Source organism: Phoenix dactylifera, chromosome 3 (genome assembly GCF_051530095.1).
Source record: "Phoenix dactylifera cultivar Ajwa chromosome 3, Ajwa_hap1_PhDact_Kaust_v1.1, whole genome shotgun sequence".
NCBI lineage: Eukaryota > Viridiplantae > Streptophyta > Magnoliopsida > Arecales > Arecaceae > Phoenix > Phoenix dactylifera.
In genome coordinates, this window is record NC_143192.1 from 52,483,068 (window position 1) to 52,490,157 (window position 7,090).

Genomic DNA, 7,090 nt, shown 5'->3' on the forward strand with positions numbered 1-7,090 from the left:
TGAGATTCAAGCTCTTTGCGGTTGGCAAAACCTATGAACCACTATGCCAGACTTCTCTTTGGTTTGTCCCTTATAGGATACAATAGTCTGACTAGATCGTCACGCGACTCAAGAACAAATTCTATACAAGATGCTGAGTCTAAAGTTCCACCAGGAAAACACTTCCATTTAACTAGGGAACTATCAAGTTTGTTGATATATGAATAAGGATGTATTATATTTTAGGCTAACGGTAAGGGCCTTGCCTTCTCAAAGTAATACGATCGATTATTAACCAAAGTAATAGGCTAGTAGAATGAGATGGTGATAAATATTCTATTAAAAAAATGGGAATAATTAGATCCATTAACCCATGAGTATTGGGAGTAGTGGGAGGGTGGCGATAAACGTTCCATTATAAAAATTAACGAGCATCAGCGATATTAATACATAAAACTTTTACAAATTATTTTTATTTTAATATTAAAATTTACCAACAATGGTGCAATGCATGACATGGGCAGTGCAGAAAAAAATATCGATTAGCATACGTATCTGAACCCGTATTGACACGTGGCATCACAGGGTGTATGGGGCCCGCTCTACTTAAAAGGGTGTGTTCTTGGGCTAATTTACAAGTCGTGCGCGAATAATTTCCAGGAATGATTGTGGTCGGGGAAAGATGGCGGCGCTCAGACCACTAGCAACCAACGGCGCCGACATTTTGCTATTATTGGATCCACTCCTGGGCGGCGCTGACAGCGGTCGGTGGCCATGGCACCCCCGCACACAATACCCGAAGGGTTGTTGATGAAATGACGCATAACTGGTGGCTCCCACTTTAAGAGTTAAGATTTTACACGCGTGGTGCTTTCTAGTGGAGGCGTCATTAGTTTTGGTACTCGGGAACTTGTATCCGATCCTCTGAGATTAAGATAGATAACGACATGGCTTTTGGTTAGGGGAATCCCCCAGGTTCCTTATTATTGCGATCTTTTTTATTATTATTATTATTTGGTACAAATTATTGCAAACAAAAGTTAGTACAAGTCCGAACTGGATCGACAGGGATGGTTTACCATTTTTTGATTTTTTTTTTGGGATTACAAACAAAAGCTAAAAGCTGCCTATGATGATGCTAACTATAGTTGTAATAAACAAGGATGATAATAACCCCACAACATGATTCTGAGTCCTCTTTATTAGCAAGAGTGTAAGTTGGCATAATGCCCAGTAAGGATGTTTGAGTTTTTTTTTTTTTTTGAAAATAGCAGATATTTTGAATTTTAAAACTAAAGCCATAAGTAGCATAATTTTTAAATAAAAAATTTTTATAGTGTTTACTGTTTATGCCAATGTGGTATGCTAATATTTTTTATGAACGAGTGTGGTTCGGGTCCGGCATCAGGGCATATTTACTGGAAGAGAGTTGGAATTTGGAATAGAAATATAAATACTTTGTTTGGTTGGAAGAATCCCATTTTCATTCTGATTTTAGAAAGAATGAAAATATTTTGATCGTCCAAAATTTATTTCCGACTCTCTTCAAATACTCAAATCTCATTCCAATTTCAATTTTGATTTTAATTATGAATCAAATATGTTGGAGGATATGACCATTCTGATTTTCATTTCACTCTATTCCAATTTTGATTTCAATTCTAATTCTGATTGTGAACCAAACAAACCGAGTTTCGATTTTTAGATTCCGAAGTGCCCGTCGCACCCTGCAAAACTTCAGATAACTCCTCCAATTTTCAAAGGTTTGTCATGTATGGCCGTTGGTTTGGACGTGGAAACTTGGTTTCGGCCTCACAGTGGATCTAAACTGCTCTCCCAAGTGGATTGATGGGGTTTGGTTCTGTGTGATGAACTCTAATACTTTTTGGCAGCTGGCTTGTTGAGTTTCCAGCAATGGACGTGGACCATAGACATCTGGAATGCCACAAGAAATAATACGTATATAGACTTGCAAGGGATCAAGACTTTTCGGGAAGATGGGAACGTTTTGAAGTTGGAAGGTAGATTTCATTACCACAAAGTATATATTCTCCGGATAGTACGATAAATACACGTAATACAGTAAAGGGGCATTGTTCGCCAATTGGTCTATGAATTGGTTTGCCTTTTTTAATTTTTTTCTGGCAGTGGAATTGAAGATCCTGAGGCCTTTGATGTAGAAACCTAGACTAATGTTTTCGTGGGATCATAGTCTTCGGGTCCAAAAGGTCGTTCTCAATTGGATTTTTGACGGTTCGCTAATTGATCCTTCCCTCATCTTATTTGATATTCCATTGGTGATAAACGTATCCTACAAAGGATTTCTATTCAATCTCTATTACAAACACTACATCAATTAATGGAATTTGCTCTTGATTCAGCCTACCTTAATTATCTCACTAGGCAATAATAACTTCCTAAGTTCCAAAAAAAATCATATTTCCTTTGTCTCAATATATACACCTCTAGAGATATATCCAAAGCCTACACCTCATTAGAGTTTCTATGATAATAGATGAAACCTGAAACAACAAATCACGGATAAGCAATGTGAAAGCTTTCAAGTTTCAGACTGATATGTTAAAATTAGCATAAAGATCTACAGCCTATAGACTGATATTTAAACTTCATCTGATAATCCGATGCTATCTATATTATCCCCATAATAAATCCATCTATGTAATGTTATGCTGCTGCATTATGCCTATGAAAGCTTCTATTATTTGTCTTGTAAGCTTGATTAGGATTTTGAGATTCATCTTTTCAATTAGCTATGCGAATTAAAACTTTTGTTGTTCCTAGTCTTATCGATGAGCAAAGCTGATTTTGATTACCTGCCTCGCGAGTTGCTCTAAGAATGTCTCTGTGCATCTCACTGGTAGGTAGCATTCAAGGATTGGGAACACAATGCCTCGGGATAAATTGAATTTTTCAGTGAGTTGAGAGAAGCTTGAATATTGAATGGAGAGGGCAGTGGTTTTCAGACACTGTGCAAGTGTCTGAACCTTTTTTGGATCAATTGATCCTTGGCCCTTGGTTATAATGATAAAACTGCTACTTGGAAAGATAATTCGGATTGGTGACCAAGCCTTCTGCACCATCTTCTTAAACCTTTTCCAATTTGCTTTGGATCAGGATGTTTCAGTTTACTCTCGTTGAAATTCAGCTACCAAGTCTTGGATGCTACTGGTCAAGCTTTCAATATCTCGGGAACTTTGGAGGAACTCAATGTGCTGTTGATCTCCTCTCCCTTATCGACTCTGGCAGTGGAGGTGGAAGACTGGTGGAATTTTCTGTTAGATCCATATATTGATTGCTGAAAAAATCTATTTGCTAAAATTTTATAAATCTCTTTTATGTGATTTTATTGTTTTATTTTTAATATTTAATTAATGGCTTTATGCACACACTAAATAAATAAATTAAGTTATGATCTTATGCGGTTTGAAGCACGCTACGAAAGATATTTTCTTTAGAGTAGAATTCACCTTGCCCAGATATTAACAATTGATGGCAGTCTATTTCCAAGATACAACAAACCACTTCGTATTCTTTTTGAGATGTACTCTAACAAAGGAGACTCAAGGTCGAACTAGTCAAATCTTAATGCATTGAAAATCGGCAAATTTGATTGAAGCAATCTCTCTTAATCCTCTTATATGTAGATACAATCCTTTTCTCAAATGCTTATTTGGTGCACTTGAGTTTATTCACTTAGTGCTCCCAATTCTCTTCTTTGATTTAGAGTTATTCATATAAAAAGGAGAAATTCTGATGGATGGTAGTACGATCCCTTTTCTATTATAAATATGAAAGCGTGGGTGTGATTAGATGCTTAAGCATCTTTTTATTAAATACATCTCTTCACATAATCCATCGATTCATCAAGATTGTGTCCCTGAGATTGCCATCGGATCAGATGTATCTTTTCATGAGAATGCATTATTTCATCTGCGAAAGTCTCTGAAGAGTCCATTTGTGAAGCATCCCTTTCAGATGTCTTGTGAGGAGAGAGATAAAGATAGAAAACTAAATCGTATCTATTTAGAAAACCAAGTTATTTGGAAGTATAAGTTTTTATATTTAACTAGGTTTATATTTTGATAAATATCCAATATAAAATTCTAAAATCTCAAAATTTTGAATTAAATATCTTATTAATAAATCAACAATATAGATTTCTCAATAAAGGGTGCATGTGTGCCCCATGAAAAAGATTTAAGGTATTCATCTAGCTTGCGCTCAGAAACAGATTGAGCATTGAGGAGATTTTCAAGTAAAAGGGTGGGCTTCCTCATTGCTGTTGCTGTCCATTAGGAGACTAACGATCATCTACGGATCCTTTGTCTGTCTCATATCTGGAGCATGGTAGCAAGAAAGGTTTTGGCTTCAACGTGGAATGGAGAAGAATCTGTGAGGAGCCAGAGAGGTCTGTTGCACCTTCAAGCTAGCTGTCTGTTTGTCCCTTTTGTTTCTTTTCCTCTCTTGGAATCCTCTTGTTCCTCTCAAGTTCGGCAATGCTTTTCGTTACATCTCTGGATTGATTAGAGAAGCTTTATATGGTAACCTGTAGTGGCCAAAACTAGTGCTTCCCATGCTCTCTCTCTCTCTCTCGTAGCAACCTGTTGGTGGAAAAATGGACCACCCCACAAATGCAATTATAGCACCCAAATCCGTCAGCAAGATCGAGCTCATCCAGGCCGAGCTTATGCAAGCTCATCTAAGTGCTCGGGCTCTTCCGCTCTCGAGCTCATCAAGTGCTCGGGCTCTTCCGCTCTCGAGCTCATCCAAGTGATCGGGCTCTTCCGCTCTTGAGCTCATCCAAGTGATCGGGCTCTTCCGCTCTCGAGCTCATCAAGTGCTCGGGCTCTTCCGCTCTTGAGCTCATCCAAGTGATCGGGCTCTTCCGCTCTCGAGTTCATCCAAGTGATCGGGCTCTTCCGCTCTCGAGCTCATCCAAGTGCTCGGGCTCTTCCGCTCTCGAGCTCATCCAAGTGATCGGGCTCTTCCGCTCTCGAGCTCATCTAAGTGATCGGGCTCTTCCGCTCTTGAGCTCATCTAAGTGCTCGGGCTCTTCCGCTCTCGAGCTCATAGGCCGAGCCGAGCACAGAAGGCCGAGCACAGAAGGCTAAGACCAGCAGGACGAGACCAGAAGGCTGCCGAGCTCAGAAGGCCGAGCACAGAAGGCCGAGCTGATCTCAGAAGGCCGACCTCGTCGTTTATATGCTGCGGCCATGCCCTGCAGCAGCCTCACCGCACCATGCTTTACTTGCCGGCCACGCCATGACATATCAATCAAGGACCATACCCTGCTACGACTGTCAACGCCTCACCATTCCCAAGAATGTACTGCACTGCGCGCCACAAGCAAGCTCTGGCTACACGCCATTTCCTCCCATGATGGGAACGGGCCATCCACGGCAACTCATTACTTCACACGCCCACGTCCAATCGTGACGGTAACCCATTAATTCGCCCAGTCACATCATAGGTAACCCTGCTACTCTTCCTATAAAAGGGGAGCTTCTCCCTCTAAAAAGGGGGCTGGAGGCTTCTTCCTCCCAAGGGAGGCTTCGGACTTGGAAATACAGTCCTTCTCCTTCTCCAAAATTAAGCCCCCCTCTGACTTAAGCATCGGAGGGCCGGCGCCGGAAACTCCGGCCACCGGCTTTTTGCAGGCCCCCCACGGAGGACGCCGCTCGCCGACGGACCGCCGTCCGCCGATTCTCCCACTGGAGCTCCTCCTCCTCGGTTCGCGGCCGCCCTCGGGTCCAATTTCCAGCAACACAACCTATAACCAAACAACCCACACACTTGATTGAAGGTCCGATAGTTGTCTAAATGGAGGAAAACGACTCCATATAGTTGTCTATATGGGATATCCGGCAGAAGTGCTGCATTTCCTCCATCCTGTGGATGAAAAAAAAATGACCTCTCAACCGGACTATTAACCCCGCAAGCTCTCCCCCTCGCCTATATTCTCTCCAGTCCCTTCTTCTCTGCGTTCTCTTCCCACCCTATTCTGCCAGGTCCTCCAGGTTTTCCCAAACATGTCCTTAATTGGACAGGTTCAGGTTGTATCTTCCGCATGAAAGAATGATTGATCTTCTTTTGCCACGCCAACCATTGGATCGTGCCTTACATAGATCTCAAAGCACTCTAATCTCTTTCTTCCATATGCCTGCACACATCTCAATGCATTCATCGTGCGATCCAATGATTGATGTCAGGAAAAAAAAAAAGGTGGTGAAACATGCTTTCGCGAGGGAGATACAACCCGAACCTTAATAGGACCGGGATGAAAAACCAGTAAGCCAAGCTAAAACACCCATTAGTGCTTGCTTCCAAAGTGTGTTGTTACTCTTTACCCCATGATAAAAGTTAATATTAGAATGAAAGAAAGCACCTCTATAAAATTACAAGCAAGAATATGCTGCATAGAACTGTTGTACATCATGCAGTTTAAGCCAGAGTTAGTGGTGACAGGAAGTGCCTGCTAAGCATGTCTGATAAGCCTAAAGTTATAATCATTGTTAGTCACCCTAGATTGCCCATAGATTTCACCTTGGGTATGACTTAATTCTCATCTAGACTACTAAAGCTTTGAATTAAGATGCAATATCTTGATTCTTTTCTGACAAAGTACCACAGGAGTTCAATTATCTACTCTGTTCTCTGATTCATACAAGGATGGAAAACTTTATAAAGAAAAAGGTTATGGTGAGTAATGTCCTTAAAACTAAATAATTTTTCATCAGGGCAACTTGGTGAGTAGCCTAAACAATATCAGATCCAAAGTCAATTGCATTGTTGCTATAACTGAGACATCACATTCTAGATTCAAGAATGCCTGGGAAGTGTTTGGAATGTGTCACAACCTAAAAATCTGTTCAAAGTCGCAGATTATTTCTCTCAAACATCTAGATGATATCGACATATGCAGAAATGGGTAGTTAAACCAAAATTTGGCATACAAGGATGAAACAAAAACTTCAAGACTGAATATAATTCTTCAATTAACTAGAGAAAAGAACAATTCTTTGATGTTCTTTATGTGCAAGTAATCTAGCTAATCATCTTATTTTAGATAAATCAGATAATTGCACTTCAA